Source organism: Lepidochelys kempii, chromosome 7 (genome assembly GCF_965140265.1).
Source record: "Lepidochelys kempii isolate rLepKem1 chromosome 7, rLepKem1.hap2, whole genome shotgun sequence".
Classification (NCBI taxonomy): Eukaryota; Metazoa; Chordata; order Testudines; family Cheloniidae; genus Lepidochelys; species Lepidochelys kempii.
In genome coordinates, this window is record NC_133262.1 from 62,561,972 (window position 1) to 62,581,712 (window position 19,741).

Here is a 19,741-nt window from a genome sequence, read left to right on the forward strand (position 1 = left end):
AAGACTTTTTTTAGTTATTCTCAGCCTTAGAACTGTGGTTATTATGAGCTGGAGTTAATAATACATGCATTCTAGGAACTGAACTAAAGATGGCAGATAAATGTGTTGCTTCCTCTTCCTTCTACCATGGGATCTTTTGTGGCTCTGTGTCCTGAAGAATGTCCTCAGCCGATTTTATTCCTCTTGACCATCATACATCTGCTTCGTTACCAGGTGGGCCTTACACTTCCAGCAGAGGTGTTTAATGGCTCTAGCTTCTTTCTAAAACTTATCCCTGTGTTTTCATCCCAAGATTTTAAAGGATGAGAGAGAGAGAGAGAGAGAGAGAATCAGTGGCATAAAAAATACCTAAAGGGAACCCTTGGTCATTCCTTACTTAGAGGTTGTGGTGTGCTTTTTGAAACTTCACTAGAAATTTTCCTACTCTGCCATCTGGTATCCCACTCTGCTTGAATTATTCATCTCAGTGGCTTTTTTAATGGATTAATTGCAGAGTGGCTTTTGAACTTCAGATGCATTTTGATAGTGCTCAATTCTGATTTTGCATAACATACACATTTCTTTTGACAATTATGGGGGCTGCAAACGGCATCTCCATCAATCCTCCTTTTAGCAGTTTTCACACTGATTTCTTCCTTTCCTTTCTTCTCTCAGCCTAGCCTGTGTCTTGTCCTACATTGTTGTACAGAAGCAATTCGGCTATGGAGCTAATGGCAAAGTGACACTGACTAGAAGCTTGAGCCTGCAGAATTAATTAAATAACTATATGGGGGTGCTCAAGCAAAGTTACATGAGCAGTCTCACTGAAATAAATGGGTATGAAAAGTACATGGCGTATCAGGCCCTAGAATTGGAATAGGAATTCAGGAGTATTGCTTACCATATGATGATTGCTATATTCATACACTGTATAGGTTTAATTATGCAAACCACTCGGAACTTCATCATTACAAGTACCTTTAGGAATTCTTGCTGTAATTCCAGTATTCTACACTGAAGTGAATCATTTGAAGCAAACAAAAACACATTAATACGTCAGATCTTCATGATCCGTGTTCTCAGGAGGAAATCTCCACTGGTAATATAGGGATAGTGACTCCGCGTTCAGGGCAAGCAAATGGTCAAATAGGTCACAGTCCTCGAAAAGTTAGCCTTTATTGTACTACTAAGAAACACTGATATATCTCTAAATTTGATTTTTTGAACATTTGTCCAACAAATCAGTCCTCTGATGTCAAGTGTTGTTACAAGAATTGAGCTTTCGTTATATGAAGTAAATTCAGGTATAAAGACGTACTGCTAATTTATGCTGCTTAGATTTTACTCAAAGTTTTTACAGCAGCTTCTGGAAACCTGTATAGCTCCACTCAGATTACAGAGCTGGGCTGAAGTAGTAGCTGAGGATCTGGCCCCATTATAGTTGATATGTGAATTCTTACAATATAGTTTAATGTGGCAATATCCTGTGTGTAACTACCAGTTTCATGACTTTATTTTAAAATAATGGCTTATATTATTCATCTTACTGCTGCATTTACTTTCCATGAGTGAACAGGTTAGTACTGAAGGGAAAAATGTGGTGCAAGTAGAAATAGTTCACAGAATGGTTGTACAAGGGTGTGTCCCAAGATTATCCCTTGAATTTGATTTACCAGAATGTAGCCACCTGGCCTTTCGCATTGAAAGCTAGACTTTGATAGGGCTAGTATATTTTAAAGGCCCCTCTTTTTGATCTAAATCTGGTAGTATATACTCCTTACTAAAGTATGATTTCTTATACTGGAGAAAAAGAAAGTTTGTCAGAAGATTGGTCATGACCATTCATGTTGCCCCTTCTGTAGAAATGATGATTAGAATAGCATCTTTGAATTCCAGAACTCAGTGTTTTATGGACATTTAGTCTGGTCTTGTAAACCCTTGCTTATACAAGTTGTACTTACTAATACAAGTAGTAACACATCACAGTGGATAAGTGAGATGCTGTGTGAGTGTACATCATGGAAATCTATGCATCTATTCAAAAGGTTGGTTGAAGCAAACTGAGCTTTCACACTGGTGGGAACAAATGCAGACCTTGATATTCCCCTCGGGGGGGGGAGGGGTGGCAGCGGCGCTTGGAGGGAACCCATTGTGAGGTACTGTCTCATTGTGTTTATATAGTGTTCGCCACAGTGGGGGCCTGATCTCAGTTGGGGCTTCTAGGTGCTGCTGTAATAAACAAAATAATGCGGTGGGATCTCCTGAAGTTTGCGTTGCAAAACAGGAGTTGCAAATTCCCTTTAAATGTTGGTGGTGGAGGGGTGGGGTGTGAACTCACAGATGAGATGTGCTGCATGCAGATCCCAAGGGTCCAGAGAGATGTTAGAGCACTGCTGTGTGGATCCTGGGTTAGCCTTTTCCATGAAACTGTCTGGATCCATTTTCTTCGGGTATCAGGGTTATGTTAGGAGTGGTATAGTCCATTGGTACTCCACCATAGCTGTGCATTACCTCCCTGGTCCAGTGGGAATAGACACCACAGAGTAGAGTTAATGCTGTTTCTGCAAGTTTTAACTACCATATGTATTTTCCATAGAAAATGTGCATGAGTCCAGAGGGGACCATGTGTTTAAATGTCAGCTCCACTTCCTGTAGAGTTCCAGAGTAGTGGAAAAAGATGGTCAAGGGTGTGGAACAGCTTCCATATGAAGACAGACTAAAAAGATTTAGGCTGATAAGCTTAGAAAAGAACTGACTAAAGGGAAATATGATAGAGCTCTATAAAATCATGAATGGTGTGGAGAAAATGTATAAAGAAGTGATATTAACCCTTTCACACAATACAAAAACCTGCCATTGCCAAATGAAATAAAGAGGCAGCAGATTTAATACAAATAAGAGGAAGTACTTATTCACAAAAGGCACAGCTAGCCTGTGGAACTCATTGCCATAGGATATTGTGGTGGCCAAAGTATAACTGGGTTCCCAAAAGAATTGGGTAAATTCATGGAGGATAGGTCTATACATGACTATTAACTAAGATAGTGAGGGACGTAGCCCCATGCTTGGGGTGACCCTCAACCTCTGACTACTGGAAGACAGAGCTGGATTGCTCCATAATTGCTCTGTTCTGTACACTCCCACTGAAGCTGTGGTATGGCCACTGTTGGAGACCGGATACTGGGCAAAATGGACTGTGGTCTGACCTGGCATGGCAGCTCTTATGTTCTTCTGACTGTACTACTTACATGGAGGGGCTTCCAAGGGCCCCCAGCAGTATGGGAAGAGAAATGTGCAATGGAGCCACTTATTTTTCCATATCCTTTTGCTCCTCTCCATCTGCATGAGGGGATGGATGCACCTGGCCCATAGGCAAAACATATTCCATTAGTAATGTTCCCTAGGTTGTCAACAATAAGCTTTCTGGGCTGGATGGCAGAAAGTGTGATTAGAGCTATATGAATTGAGCGTCTAAAGAGCATCACAGATAACTATTTTGGGACTAGTGTGGTCGCTTACACTTACCTTCTCTCCCTCGCCCCCCACATACTAATAAAGAGGGGCTGTTTTAAAACAAGGCATGTGGGTTGATCATTTGCAAGAGCTTACTCAGTGTAGACATGGATGTGCAGTGGTTTGTGACAGATAATGGGTGTCTATAGCACAGGTATAGCTATTGGGCTTTCCTGTGTTCTGGGTGAATCAGAAGAGACAATATATTGCGTTTGATATGTATTCATTTTTAATATTTTCTTAGGCCTCTTGAATGCCTTTTAAAAAACAAAAACCCACAGTTGAGTAATAGTTCTCTGCTTAGATTTTTATGCCAAGAGTCATTCTTTGTATGGTTTTTCTTTTTCACTTTCATTTTGTCCCTACAAATTGATCTTATTGCAAAAACAAGCTGTTTTATTAATTTTTCATACTTTGAACTCCTATTTAATGTTTTTACTGGCCTATGAAGACCTTACTTGCTTTTCAAATTATAACTTGGCATGGGTTGAATTTCAATTGTCTGGGATGCTGCTTCTGCCAGTGCAGACACTGGGTGTTCCTCCTTCTGTCTGTCAGGCAGGGAGCCAATGTATAGAGAAGATTCTGGCACCCAGCCCCCTCTTCCAGGCTCCTCCCCTCTCTGCTTCTTCCCTGTGGAAAGGCAGCTGGAGCCTGTTGGCTAAAGGTTTTGCTAATTGCTCCACCTTACCCATCTGGCCTCCAGATATACTGGACAGCAGAAACAGAAAGCCAGGCAGAAAGGAAGCTGTCTCTCCTGCTTCTGCCCACTGTACTTGTTCCATAATTAGGGCAGTGTTTGACACCCACTGTTGTCTGTTTGTCTACAGTGACCTACCATAGCTGACATTAAATTATCCAGGACCACCTGCCCCACTCATAGAGTTAGTCTGTAGGCAACTCTCCGTATGTCTTCTGCTAGTGAAGAACCTCAGCCACATATTCCAGGACTCCAATCAACTAACAGACAACATCCTAGCTTCCTTGGTTCCAACCCCATCTGGATGTATTTCTGAGGAGAGAATATATTCTCTTCCTTCAGTGGCCGAAAAATATTCAGGGGTGACCCAAACGTTTGTTTATAAAAGTTTTTCAGACGCAAAAATCTCTTTACTCCAGCAGTTTTAAAAACAAGAGCAAATAGTCACCTCTCCATCTTCCTCATTCCAGAGGAATAAGCCTATTTCTCTCTCTCTGTGCTGGCTTGTAGTCAGGCACAAGTTTAACACTAACAAGTTCTAGGAACCAACTTCAAGCCTGAGCCTTAATTTAAAGAGGGTGTAATACGATTTATTTCTTTCCCTCTGATCCTCCTGAGTCAGAGGTGCCAAGAGGAAGGATTTCTTGTTGCCTGTATGGTTGTTCTAGAACAGGGGTGGCCAACCTGTGGCTCTGGAGCCACATGCAGCTCTTTAGAAATTAATGTGTGGCTCCTTGTATAGGCACCGACTCCTTGTATGCCTTGTATAGGCAAGAACTGGTGCCTTTCCAATGTGCCGGGGAGTACTCACTGCTCAACCCGTGGCTCTGCCACAGGTCCTGACCCGACTACACCCCTTCCTTTCCCCTCCCTTGAGCCTGCCATGCCATGCCCTCGCTCCAGAGCCTCCTGCATGCCATGAAACAGCTGATCAGGAGGTGTGGGGGGGCGCTGATTGGTGGGGCTGCCAGTGGGTGAGAGCTGATGCGAGGGCTGTTGATGTATTACTGTGGCTCTTTGGCAACGTACATTGGTGAATTCTGGCTCCTTCTCATGCTCAGATTGGCCACCCCTGTTCTAGAATTTCCTGAGTCTTCGAAGTTGTTCTTGCAAACTACTTAATGGAGTTTCTTACCCTTGCTTCTGCCCTTTGTCAAACCAGAACCACTGTGGCCAAAACCCTCCACTAGGAGCCATCTTGCCAATTCCTTGGACCAAACAGGCCTGTGGGTCTTCTCAAGGTACTTTCATGTTTGTGAATGATCTAGGGAATGAGGCTGAGCCTAGTCCTGTCGTTACTGATCCAATTATTAAATACATCAGTTAAGGATGGAGTCTGACCCCTGGAGTGTCCAACAAAATGGTGATGGTAATTTGCTGCTGCTCTCAGACAAACTGTCTATTTAATGCCTTATGTCTGGCCTCTTTCAGGGATTTGTGTCCAAAGGTGCTAAATAGGCAGCATCCAGATGGATACCTCCTCACATATGAAACTCTGGGCTTGTTGTGAACCAGGCGAAAAGCTCCCTCACCCCATTTTGGAGTCGTAGTAGATAAAAAGAGCTCTCTCCAAGGCCTGAAACCAACTCCAGCTTTTAATCTTACAGAGGTATCCATCAGGAGCTGCATATCCTTACAGGTGACCCTGGTGGCCAGCCTGCCAACAGCTGGTATGTGTTTAGTCTTTCACCTACTGGGGATCTCCTGGAATTCAAACTGGAGCCCCTCCTGTCAGGGAGGTCCTCTCTGACCTGAATGAATGGGTCAATTTCTCTGAGTCAAGTCCTCGTTGAAGGATTTCCTCCCCTCCACATAGATGCCAGTGGATATGATGTTCATTTTCCCCCTTGGGGTATGTTCAGAAAGTTTAGTTCTCCCAGGGAGAGGCAGTGTACTAGAAGTTAGGGCTGTCAGGCTTGCTGTGGTTTCTCTGAAATACCATCCAGTCCAGTAAATCATGATCAAGTTGGAGAACTCATCAATGATAGCCTACGTGAACCAAGAACTGGTGCCTCATGAGTAAGTCTGTCCTGCTTTTGCATTAAGAAGAGGAGAAATCTGGATCTCTGAAGGCTCTTCATGTGTCCAGCCAATTTAATAGTTATGGCCATTAGCTCATCTATCCAGGCAAATGTAAACTCTACAGGGCAGTTTTCCAGTGGGTATCAGCAGACTAGGTCACTATAATGTAACCTATTTGCAATCTCCCCCAGAACTATCCGGTTCCCCAGTCCCCGCAACAGATATCAAACCTAGGGAGTTCTGGCCTGGAATGTGTTCATGATCAGCTGGTTAAACAAGCGATGTTAGGCCTTCCTTTCAAACCATTTTGCTCCTCCAGAAAATCTTAAAGAACCACGAGACATGAGAAATAATTTTTCCACTCTACTCCACACTGGTTAGGCCTCAACTGGAGTATTGTGTCCAGTTCTGGGTTCCACATTTCAGGAAAGATGTGGACAAATTGGAGAAAGTCCAGAGGACAGCAGCAAAAATGATTAGAAGTCTAGAAAACAAGACCTAGGAGAGAAGATTGAAAAAATTTGTGTTTGGTTAGTGTGGAGAAGAGAAGATTGAGAGGAACATGATAGTTTTCAAGTACTTAAAGGGTGTTATAGGGAGGAGGGAGAAAAAATTGTTCTTAACCTCTGAGGATAGGACAAGAAGCAATGGGCTTAAATTGAAGCAAGGGAGGTTTAGGTGGGATATTAGGAAAAACTTCCTAACTGTCTGTGATTAAGCACGGGAATAAATAGCCTAGTGGGGTTGTGGAATCTCCATCACTGGAGATTTTTAAGAGCAGGTTAGACAAACCCCTGTTAGGGATGGTCTAGATAATACTTAGTCCTGCCATGAGTGCAGGGGACTTGATTAGATGGCCTCTCAGTGTCCCTTCCAGTCTCACGATTCTATGATTTTATGAAAAGAGGAGGGTGCTTCTTGGTGCTGGTAAGCAGAGTGACTCTACTTCCTGGACCTGCTCCACTTGATTGGGGAGAGGTGGTTGGAGCTGGGGGGGAGGGGAATAATAGACAGCCTCCTGAATCCAGGTCCAGTGCTGAACCCTTTTCTCTACATTCTGCATGCTCAGGGCCTGACTCTTGACTAGTCCTTAAAATCCTAGGGAGTTTCAAAGATTGTACAAATTCCTCCTCTACTGCCACAAGAAGTCTGTCTTTAACATACTGCTTGATCTGGTTCATGTCCCTAGGGATAGGGACAGAGAAACTTTTTCTTTTTCCTTGATCTCTATCAGTGTGGGCTCAAGAAGAGGACTGCTAGTTACCTCAAGGCCTTCATGCCAAGAATTCTGAGGGGTTCAGTAAATGGCCTCTCGAGAAATCTTGTGACCAGGAGGTGGCATTCTTCCTAAACCCACTAAAATCCTTGTATCCCTCCATGAATCCTCTAATCTGGTTCCTGCAGTTCTTTTTTCTAATGCTTTTCTAGATACTGAATCGGATCTTAATCTCTCTTCATGGAAAGCGGTGGTGGTTTTGGCATAGGCACCAACTCAGTGGGTGCTCCAGCCCTGCTTAGCACTCACTAGCAGCCAACTCCCGCCTCCTGTCCCCCCCCACCGTGCCTCCCACCAGTCAGCTGCCATGCCGATCAGCACCTTCTCCCCTCTCCCAGCACCTCCCGCTGCAATCAGTTGTTTTATGGCGTGCAGGAGGCTCTGGGGGAGAGGGAAGGAGTGGGAATGGGGCCCTCTTGGAGGAGGGGGCTGAACTGGGTGGGAAGAGGTGTGGTGGGGTCTTGGGGGAAGGGATGGGGGGCAGAGCAGGGGGCTGAGCACTTCCTGGGCCCAGAGGAAGCCAGCACTTACGGGTTTTGGTGGTCATCGCTTCGGCCTGATGCATTAGGGAGTTGGCAGCCTAGTTTAATCTTCCAAAAAAAACAAGGTAGTCCTCTACACTTCCCATGGTTTTCTCCTCCAAGATGGTTTTATTTTTATATATATGATAAGGGATCTCCCTTCTTAACTCTTGTCTGAATCACAAAAGTCCGAAGAAGGTGTTCTGGCATTCTCTGGTTGCCTGAGCTTTGAAGACTTAGCTTTAATATCTCTTACAAATCCTCCTTTCTTCATCTTTTTTTGAGGGCTCATGTGAAGGAAAGAAATCTTCTCCATATATGCTATCATCCTGGTGTGACGTACCCAGGGTGCAGTCTGGACCAGTGAGGGACTCTGCCAGAACAGTATGTAAGAGAGAAGTCTTCATGCATGAGCTCTGTTGAGCTGACGCTTCATTTGTAAGTCTTCCTAGATAATACTGTCTCTTTGGACTTCACTTTCTTAGCCAGTTTAGCATTTGGATGTGGGGTAGGAAGGTGTTTTTTTTTCAGAGCTGCTACTCTTCTCTTCTCGTTGCTGATGGTGAAGACCCTAGTTCTCATACCACTAGAATCTAGCCAGTGTCTTTTCCCGTACACTTGTCATTGCAGTCTGGTTCTAGAGCTTCAAGAACTCTTCTCCTATACTGACATGCTGTTGCTGAGCAGAAATTGCATCCTGGAAAGCCAAGTTTTTGTTCTCCTGCATCATACCCACCAACCACAGATGGATTGTCCTCTTTGTTGACTGGGGGAAACTATAGAATATCAGGCACTGGCGCTTCAATTTATAAGGAAGTCCTTTTACTTAATCTTCTGAAAATAATGCTGCTTCAAAAAGAAAAGTCGTCATAATGTGCTCCTGTTTTAAAGGAAGTTTGTATTGCCACTGACAGCAGTGAGTTAAACTTGGATAATAGTTTTTTTTGTTCATATTCACTTCTCTTCAGCCTTTCTGCAAACTCTGATTTTATGCAGGGCACCAGGCATCATCCCAGTTGCCCTATAAATTGAAAAGTTTTAGGGATTTCCCTATTTTGCTCTCTGACAGCATAAATTTTGTTTCATTAGCAAATGTAACTAGTTTACAAGCGTTCGTTCTGTCTAGATTATTTCTATATGTTAAACGCAGCAGGTTCTACCTTAGTAACCAAAATAAAGTTTCTTTTTTAGTCTGTCGTCTAGTTTCACAAAGCTGGTTTCCCCTCCCCCCATCCCCCAAGAGCAGCCTTAATTTTATTAAATAGTTCTTTTCAACTCCCCTGTTTGGCTAATGTTTGCTCATCATAGTACATTTGGGATTTGTTGATGCTTATGAGATTCCAACTGTCTATACATCCCATTGTTCCTTGATATTACAGGAACACAGTTCTACAACATGTGGTAGAAAAACTAGGAACTGTTTTCTGCCTTTTTTTTTTTTTCTTGACTGATTTCCTCCCTTTATGTTTAAGATCCTTTGAGTATAAATCAACTGCTGATCAAGCAAAGTTTCCTAATTTGATATCTCAAAATTGCAGTAGAGAATCTTTCTTCCTGAGAGAGTTTGGAAGTCAAGTGGTTTAGAAAACCCTTTCTTGGCAACTTAACTGCAATGCCAATTTTGAGCTCTTTGGCGCTGGGACTCCTCAGCATGAATAATATGCTGGTGCTGTGTAAGGAATGCAAAAATGAGTACTAGCCTAACTGTGGGTGAGTGAGATGGATTCTGTTCTGCCTTGTGCATTGTAAGAAGAATTCACAAGATTTCAGTTGCAGAATTTTGAGATTGGTGATGCTTTGAGTCAGAGCACGTTTACAAGATGCCAGGGTATTTCCAGGGCAGTAACCAGTTAGGGTGCAAAAAATCTTCACCTGTAAACTGCTGGTAGCCAGAAGGAATCAGTATGATTACCAATTTTATTTTAAATTGGGTTGAGATTTTATAAACTAACTTGAGAACCTGTACTATTGCTGTAATGCCTGGTGGCTGGAGTGGATTAGGGGCAGTCTAGAGCTGAACTCAAGTGTGCACGGGTGGTCTGTTAATCAGGAGGTCAGTCAGTATCAGAGTCAGTCTGGGCCAGGTGGGAGTTCTTGCAGGGGTCAGTAGCCAGTAGAGCCATTTTATGGGACTGGGTCAGTGGATTAGGGAGGTGAGGGTGGGCTGGGCAGGGTCAGGCAAAGCACAAGGGTGGCAAGGTATAGTTATGCAAAGGTAAAAAGGCAAGGCGGTCTAGGCAGCGACCAGCAGGCAATGGCCTGTTGTTCAGACAGCTGCTTCTTCCTGTTGGTTTCTGCATTAGGTATCCAAGGAGGATGCTGACTGCTCAGCCAGTCAGAGACCTGGGGAGTGGCTACTGTGATGCTGCAGGCCTTAAGCTCTAAGGCTCTCTGATGGGGACAATGTCGGAGTGCCATTGTGGTGTGGTAGCTAGGGACACCATCTAGGAAACTGACGGACCAGGGTACAATACCAGGCTCCTGACATACTGCAAATATAGTTTAAAATTTATAACAGTAAATTTTAAATGCTGTGGAATTTTTTAATGTCACTACCGGTGGGGTGTCTCACTCTTCCTTAATTTTTTTTTGCAAAGAATAGCTTAGTAAAAATTAAAAAATAAATATTGCAGGATATGAGTCTTAAAACAGTTATATAACCTTACTCACATGAATAGTCCCATTTCCTCCAATAGGAAAACCCATGTGTATACGTGTATGCAGCGTCAAGAGCTAAAATTGCATTTTTATTAAAACCTTTTCTTAGATGCAAAGCCTCTGTCACTTCAAAACAATATTGCTTCAGTGTTAACAAGGAAAAGTTATTTGGATTTTGAAAACATTGAAGTTATAGTCACTTTTTTTTATACATATCAGCCAAATTTTTTTGAAAAGTAAAAACCTAAAGCTAGTCTCTGAAGCCTATATTTTGGCACCTAATGGTTGGATTTTTCAGAGGTGACTAAGTGACTTAGGAGCACAAGTCCCATTGACTTCAGACTGCAAATGTTGATGAGGTATAGAGCCCAGTCAAAGCATTTCAGCTCTCTTGATTTGTGGAAGTTCAATATATTGGAAGGTAATGTTAACTTCAGTTATACCTGGAGCTATTTGCTTGCTTTGTGGTGTTCCAGTGACAATGTTGCAGTCCTGGACTTACCTTTTTCAGTATAGATGAGCATTTTCAGTGTGAAAATTAATGGTAGGCAGTGTTTGGGGGGAGGGGGGGAGAGAAAGAAACAATTCTCCACCTGCAAAATAAGCTCTGCCCACATGAATTTGCGGAATGAGAGACTGATCACAGTAGAATATGCAGACATACAAATCTGGAGTGCTCTCTGACCTCTGCTGGGCTCCTTGAGTTTTTGGTTGTTGCTGGGGTTGATTGGGGTTTGAATATGCCCATGGGCCCTCCTAGCCTCCTTGGGCTTCACTGTGATATTTTTTGGCGGGGAGGGGTGGAGAGGGAAAGAAGCGGTAACGATATCTCCCAAACACCACCCACTTAGGCCACCCAAATGAGACCAGTTGTGCAAATCTGTGATCCTCCCTTTTTAAATGATTAATAAAATGGTTAACAAAATTGACATTCAGATCATCGTTTCTGGGTATCAGTTAACATCTCAGTGAGATGGAAGGGGCCACTTATGCCTCTCAGAGCTACTGTTGTAGGCTTTCAGTGGACTTGGACATCTCTGGATTGGTTACACACATTTTTCAACTCTGAAGAACTAGAGGTACACTAAAAAGTTTGAGAAAGGTGCAGCTGGGCCATACTAGCCTAATCTAAGCCTTGTATTGGTTTTATTACTTGGTTTGAATATGTTTATGATGACCTTCCTACTGATGACAAAAAAACCAAACAAACTGACTGGTGTTTTGTGTTTTAGTCAGTGACTCTGTGCAACCATGGTTAGAAAAATCAATAACTCTCCCTGGGTGAGTAAGACTCTTTCATGGATGAGTGCTGTCAGCTTCTGCAGAATCTAAGCTTCTAGCTGTAAGTTTATGGTCCTCATAGTTGCAAAGGCAACCTTCCAGTTGTGAATGGTGTAAACAGACGTCATAGGCTCCAGAGAGACTGTTCGCATGGGTGGAGGGGAAGAGTTCAGCTGCTCTTGTTTGAGTGCTGTGGGAGCTGTTTCCTCTGCAGAGGGAGGTTATGCTGGACTCCGTTGCTGCAGAAGAGAGTCCCGTGTATGTGTAAGGTCTCTGCTGTTGTATCCTGGCACCCACCAAAAGGGGTATTTTTGGGGTTGAGGGTTCTTGCCATCCCAGCAGAGTGTTCTTGGGTCTGGGGCCAGGGCCACCACCACACTTATTTCCCTCTGAGGTGGCAGGCATGGGGCCAACTCGAGCAGTCCATCTGCTTGGTGGAGCCTAATTGTTCCTTGTTGTTTTGGTGGGCTGGGATCTGGTCCAGGAGAGGGTAAACTTCATTACCCCACAAAGTTCTCCATTTTGGGGTGTGCTGCGGGGAGTGGCACTCCTGCCATGCAGTAGAGCCCTCTGTGGGAAGAGCCAGCATAAATGTAATGGAGTTGGCAGCACTTACTGCTATCTATTTTCTTGTCCCCCAACAATGTCTTATTCAGGGATGGCCTGGCATTAATTGACTTTTTTTTTTTTTTTTTTAAATGTGGTGTCTGTGTGGTGGGAGGCAGCATTAATGGGGAGTGTGGTTTGGTCAGTGCAAAACCAAGGCTTTTGGTGGCATTAGTGTATTTCATCCTGGTAATTAGGCATAGTTAAGGCTACGTTTTAGTCACGGGTATTTTTAGTAAAAGTCATGGGCAGTAAACAAAAATTCACAGCCTGTGACTTGTCCATAACTTTTACTATATACCTATGACTAAAACTTGGGAGATGGGGAGTCAACTTGGGGGGACAGCCCAGGGAGCACCGTGGGTGCTGTGGGGAAGGTTGGCGGGACTGGGGCAGGCTCCCTACCAGTCTCCTGAGCTCCACGTGCTGCCTCTGCTTTGCCCCAAGCCCGAGTTCTGCAGCTCCCATTGTCTGGGAACCGTGGCCAATTAGAGCTGTGGGGGTGGCTGCCTGCTGGCAAAGGCAGCATGTGGAGGTAGGAGCTGAGGGAGGGGAGTTCCTGTAGCCCTTCTGGGGAGCCTGCCCTAGGTAAGCACCACCCCAGTCCACAGCCCTGAGCCCCCCCACACCCAAACTCCTCCTGCTGGGGGGGGGGGTAAGACTTCCCCAGCAGCAGCTGGTGCGACTGGCCCAGGGGCTGCCTGAGCTGCTCAGGTGGCCCCCAGACCAGGCACACCAGCTGCTGCAGGAGTCACGGAAAGTCACGAAATCCATGACCTCCATAACAAACATGGAGCCTTATGCATAGTCCTTAAGTTAACAAATGGATACACTTTTTATTTTGGCCAGTCCTCTTATAGGAGAGGATAGCCTTGTGTGTACAGTAGCCTTTTTTGTATACTGTTGTAGAACAATTACTTTGAGGGATTTTATGTACAGCTACCTCATACAATTTTTCAGCTAATGTTTTGATTATAAGCCGAGGAAACTCGGCTTCAAAAACTCTTGAACAATTCACAACATATAAAACAGAAAAATACTGCTACGTGAATCATATGTGTTGTGTGGGAGTTTAAAAACAGGATTGACAGATGGTCTAGGTCAGGGGATCTCAAACTCGGCTTACATGAGGACTAGTACCTTGGCCCGAGGGCCGCATCACTGAATACTTTTCATTCAACGATAGAAAAGTATAGTCCAAAAATGAAAAAAAATGAAGAGTAATATAGTATGCTATTAAAAGTCAATGTATTAACTTTTTAAAAGCTGTAATGCAAAGAGGGGTTTTAATAAAATATAAACACTCAGTAATGCACCTCACTCATGACAAAACACGCATTTACTTTTAGAATTACTTCAGTTGAAGCCCTCCCTCTGCCTAGGGCCCCACCCCCACTCCACCCCTTCCATGAGGCCCTACCCCCATTCCAACCCCTTCCCCATATCCCTGCCCCAGCCCCACCTCTTCTCCGCCTCCTCCCCTGAGTGCAGCACATCCCCACTCCTCCCCCCTCCCTCCTGGAAAGTCCTAAGCGCTGCCAAACAGCTATTTGGTGGCGGAAAACGCTGGGAGGTAAGCGGGGGAGCGGGGCCGCAGCACACTCGGGGCGGGGGTTGGCTGTCAGTGGAGTCTGCGCCTATGGAGGGCCGCAGGAAATAACTCCGCAGGGGCCGTGTGTTTGAGACCCCTAATCTAGGTTTTCTTATTGGGTTTGCCACAAGATTTTCTGTGTGACTTTGAAGTTATCTGTAGGCCCTGATCCGGCAGCTGGCTCCAATAGCCATCCACCTGCATGAAGTCCATTGGACTCCCTGTGAGCTTGCCATCCTCTCATCTGGAGCTTGTTGTTGAATAGTGACCTTCATCATACCCCCCTCTCCATTTCTTCCTCTGTAAAAATGTGGATAACACTTAATTCATAAGCATGTTCTGAAGCTTAATTCATTGACGTGTTAGAATATGAAGGTAATTAAAGCAAGCTCCATAAAAATAGCTATATAGAAATACAGTTCAACTTAATCCTTGTCTCTTTTTGTAATGCCTCTTTTTAAACAGTCAAAATAGTAATACTTTTGTCAAAAACAATTTAAATTTGTTGTTTTATAAAAGCATTTTAATGTAACAATTATGTTCTTTGCTTGGCTAACTTATTTAACAATGGCTAGTTAAGGAAGATCCACTTTTTATAGACAGCCAGGTCCTCAAATTATAGGAGAAAAGATGTTCTGCTTTGATTTCTCACTTTGTTCCTCTTGCTTTCATCTAGTGTGCCCCAGTAGATCTACTGCAGAAGCCAATTAAGAGGGATGCTTGGGGGGGGGAAAATGGTCTGTTAAGGACAAGTGTTCATAAGTCTGTCTATAAACATACTTTTTAGAACGGATAAACAGAAGTAGACTCTTCTGATGTGATTAGCTTTGACCTGTTATGAACTTTCTAACTTATCCAAATTTTTTCACTAGCAGCTGAAATTTAGCACCACTGTCAATAACTTCTATTCCATTAAACCATTCACACACGTTTAGAAATTTTTATTTTTCTGATACTGGAAAATTGTGTTATAGAAATAATTCCAATTTAGGATGGCATGTTGGTTGGCAATAAATCTTCCTGTCTTATGAATGCAAGCCTTCAGGCAGTTTTGGAAAATGATCAGGTACAAATCATAGACATTTTCTGAACATCTACCATTTTTATAGGAGAAATGATGTGAGAAATGATGACTGAAGAAAACAAGTTATTTGGACAGATTCTAATCTGATGCATTGCTGTATATCTTTCAAGAATCTGCTACAGCACTTGCATATGTGCATTGTATTTAGTGCTGCTGCACAGCATTAGAGCTGATACAGTGTGATCTTAGAAACCAGTGATTTGCTTTTCTGTGGCCATTTTAAATCTAGGTTCCCATCAGTTCTGTGACATACAGCAAAAAATGCCTTGTATCAAGGCACTTGACATTTCTATATGCTGCACACCTTAAGGGAGGGGGAAAAATCCTGCTAGCTGTATTTTTAATTCCTCATGGTAATTTAAATCTTCTTTCTAAAAGAGTACTAAGACATGACCCCCGCGCCCTTCCCCCCCAGCAGAGCAAGTAGATGGCTTCTGCTTATCTAACACTGGTGTTTTTGCATTTTATTTGTAGCTTCATTTCTGTTGGTGATTTTTAACCATTAACAATATTCTATCTTAGAATTTAATAGTATAGCTACTGAGGAAAGTCATCTTCAGTTAGTCATTCAGCAGGAAATGTGTTGGAAACTTTTTTTTAAGGATTAGGGGCCTAGAAATATGGATTGTATTATTGGCTGTGTATCAGTATTAATGGGCAAGTTATTTTAATTTCTGCATACCTCCTTCCACTCCCTTTGGAAGGGGACAGTTGTTGCCCACCTCACAAGAGCATTATGTATCTTTAATGGTTTAAAAAGCATGCTGAGATCCTGGCATGTATGATCCTAAGGAATTATTGTTAATAGTATTAGTTTATTAGGTAAAATAACCCATCTGAAGAAATGTTTGAGGAACTCTGCCTAATTTGAAAATATCTTGGCAGCTGTTTCTTAGGAAAACCCCAGTTAAATTCCAAGTTTGTAGAGATAAATTGGATGGAAAGCCATTTCTTGCTGTGCTTTTTTTCTTCTTCTATCCATTGGCTACCTGACACCCAAATACACTCTGTAAACAGGTATTTTTGTTTTAATGCATTCCACCCCTCCCCCCCCCGGCGCAATCTGTTCTTAAGCTGACCTTTCTGAAAGCAGAGTTGTCTGATCCCAATATTAAGAGGTCAGCTGAACTAAAAAGCACTAATATGTAGATTTTTTTTTTTTTTTTCTCCCTGATGGATGGTGTTCGCAACCTAGTGGTTGGGGCTGGGTTTGGCCTCTATTTTGCTGCATCTCTAATCTTACTCCCAGGCTGCTGTCACGACCTGAGGTGGTCTGGTTGGGTGGTGATTTGATCCTTTGGTCATGTCACCAATCAGTTTCACCTCTCCCAAAGGTGATGGTTCCAAGGAAGATACGGGGGTCTGTCTGTCTGACTATTGAGAGTCTGCATTCCAGTTGCGGCTTTCCAAAGGTCTTTACCCTTTCCTTCCTTACCCTATGGAGAGGCTAGAAGTGAGGGTTTTCATGCCCTTCTTAATGAGGAAGGTTAGTAGGGAAGCCTGGGCCCTCCTCCTCCTCCACCTATGTACCCCTTAAGTTTGCTTCCCTGGGCTACTTTCTACCATCCACTCTCTTGCCAAAGTCTTACAGTTTGCCTCAAAATAATAAAAGAAAAGATAATAATGGAACCTTCAGCTCTTTTGGCTGAGCAAGCGGGCTCTTTCTCTCTGGGAGAAGGTTTCTGCTGCACCATTCTTCAGGAACTCTCGGGGTAGGTCTCTCTCCCTGCCCTATCAGGCCTCTTCTGAGCTGCCTGGCTCCCTTTTTAAGGTTCACTTTCAGCTGGAGCATGCTCTGCATGTGTGTCCTGGCCTAGAATTGCTTCTAAAGGAACCCCTTTAGTTCCAGTGCAGGGTTTATACACCCCATCAGTTGATTCTTAATTGGGTTATACTAGTTTCAAACATAACTAGATAAATCTCTCTTACATCTTGTTTCAAGCGTAATTTTCATGCTACTTTCCCCAAATAAAAAGTAAACTATTTTATTATGCATTGTGAACCAATGGATGCAACTGTTTATTACTTTCTGTGCTTTATTTCGGAGGAGTATGATTGAGCGGAACCGGAGGCTTTGAGGGAAGACTGAAATTTGATTAGTTTGTGTGTGACCTCTAGCTGGTAGATGCAACTAAATGTCATGTGGTTAATGTGGCTACTTTCAAGTTAAAAAGAGCATTTGTTGATATAACTCTCTAAATTAGTAGTGCTTTTCAGTAGCTTGTACTTTACTGCTTCCTCAGCGCACTTAAATAAAATCTGAACTTTTAAATGTAGATTCTCCCCGCTGTAACTCTGTGAAATCCCTGTTTGGTCCACAATCTAAATTGCATTAGCCTTCATGAGACATGTGAAGTGAATCTAGCCATCTCAAAGACAACACATTTATCCACATCACAAAGCCACCACACCGCTTGGCAGAAGTGGAAGTCTTTGCTCAACAGTAGGATGAAGACCACTGCAAGCCTTTCTTGCAGGCCAGAAATGGAGTGAGTTATTGGATCGCTAGGGATCTGAGTTTGTAAAAAGACCTATGGAAATCAAGGACTTGCAGGTCCAGAATTTATGGGAGGAGGGGAAGGGTATTTGCATAGACCCTACTTGCGCTAGTTGGCTGTAGTTAGTGATAATCTTCTCTTATAATGTTAATCATCACACTTCAAAACAAAAGGGATACATATGAAGAATTTAATAGCAATATATTTTCATTTAAAAACTATGAAAACCTTGATCAATTAAAATTAAATGGTAGCGAGAAGATTTCAGAAACAGGTTAAACTGGGTGTGTGTGTGTGTGTACACGCACCTGCATGAAACCGTAAGAACATAAGAATGGCCATACTGGGTCAGACCAAAGGTCCATCTAGCCTAGTATCCTGTCTTCTGACAGTGGCCAGTGCCAGGTGCCCCAGAGGGAATGAAAAGTACAGGTAATTATTAAGTGATCCATCCGTCCGCTGTTGCCCGTTCCCAGCTTCTGGGAAACACAGGCTTGGGACACCATCTCTGCCCATACTGGCTAATAGCCATTGATGGACCTATCCCCCATGAACTTACCTAGTTATTTCTTGAACCCTGTTATAGTCTTGGCCTTCACAACATCTTCCAGCAAGGAATTCCACAGGTTGACTGTGTATGTTGTGAAAAAATACTTCCTTTTGTTTGTTTTAAACCTGTTGCTTTTAATGTCATTTGGTGACCCAGTTCTTGTGTTATGGAAAGGAGTAAATAACACTCTTATTTACTTTCTCTACACTGGTCATGATTTTATAGACCTCTATCATATCCCTCCTTGGTCATCTCTTTTCCAAGATGAAAAGTCCCAGTTTTATTAATCTCGCCTCATATGGAAGCCATTCCATACCTCTAATAATTTTTGTTGCCCTTTTCTGAACCTTTTCCAATTCCAATATATCTTTTTTGAGATGGAGCAACCACATCTGCATGCAGTATTCAAGATGTGGGCATACCATGGATTTATATAGAGGCAATATGATATTTTCTATCTGATCTATCCCTTTCTGAATGATTCCCAACGTTCTGTTCGCTTTTTTGACCGCCGCTGCACGTAGAGTGGATGTTTTCAGAGAACTATCCACAATGACTGCAAGATCTTTCTTGAGTGGTAATAGCAAATTTAGATCCCATCATTTTATATGTACAGTTGGGATTATGTTTTCCAATGTGCATTACTTTGCATTTATCAACATTGAATTTCATCTGTCATTTTGTTGCCCAGTCACCCAGTTTTGTGAGATCCCTTTGTAGCTCTTCACAGTCTGCTTGGGACTAAACTCTCTCTTCAGTAGTTTTGACTCATCTGCAGATTTTGCCACCTCACTGTTAACTCCTTTTTCTCCCAGATCATTTTATGAATATGTTGAAGAGGACTGGTCCCAGTACAGACCCCTGGGGGACACCACTATCTACCTCTCTCCATTCTGAAAACTATTTATTCCTACCCTTTGTTTCCTATCTTTTAACCAGTTACCAATCCATGAGAGGATCTTCTGTCTTATCCCATGACTGCTTATTTTGCTTAAGAGCCTTTGGTGAGGGACCTTGTCAAAGGCTTTCTGAAAATCTAATTACACTATATCCCCTGATCTCCCTTGTCCACCTGCTTGTTGACCCCCTCAAAGAATTCAAGTAGATTGGTGAGGCATGATTTCTCTTTACAAAAACCATGTGGACTCTTCCCCCAACAAATTATATTAATCTATATGGTCTGACAATATTTGTTCTTTACTAGTTTCAACCAGTTTGCCCGTTACTGAAGTCAATGTCACCGGCTTGTAATTGCTGAGATCTCCTCTGCAGCCCTTTTAAAAAAAGTTGGCATCACATAAGCTATCCTCCAGTCATTTGGCACAAAAGCTGATGGATAGGTTACAGACTACAGTTAGTTCTGCAATTTCACATTTGAGTTCCTTCAAAACTCTTGGGTGAAAACCATCTGGTCCTGGTGACTTATTACTGTTGAATCAATTTGTTCTAAATTCTCCTCTGA

At 43.0% G+C, this 19,741-nt stretch overlaps 1 protein-coding gene across 9 annotated transcripts in view; it reads left to right on the forward strand.

The window, feature by feature from the left end:
* The window catches only part of KAT6B (lysine acetyltransferase 6B), a 188,332-nt gene that overhangs the window by 9,776 nt on the left and 158,815 nt on the right, over positions 1 to 19,741 (forward strand). The window lies entirely within an intron of this gene.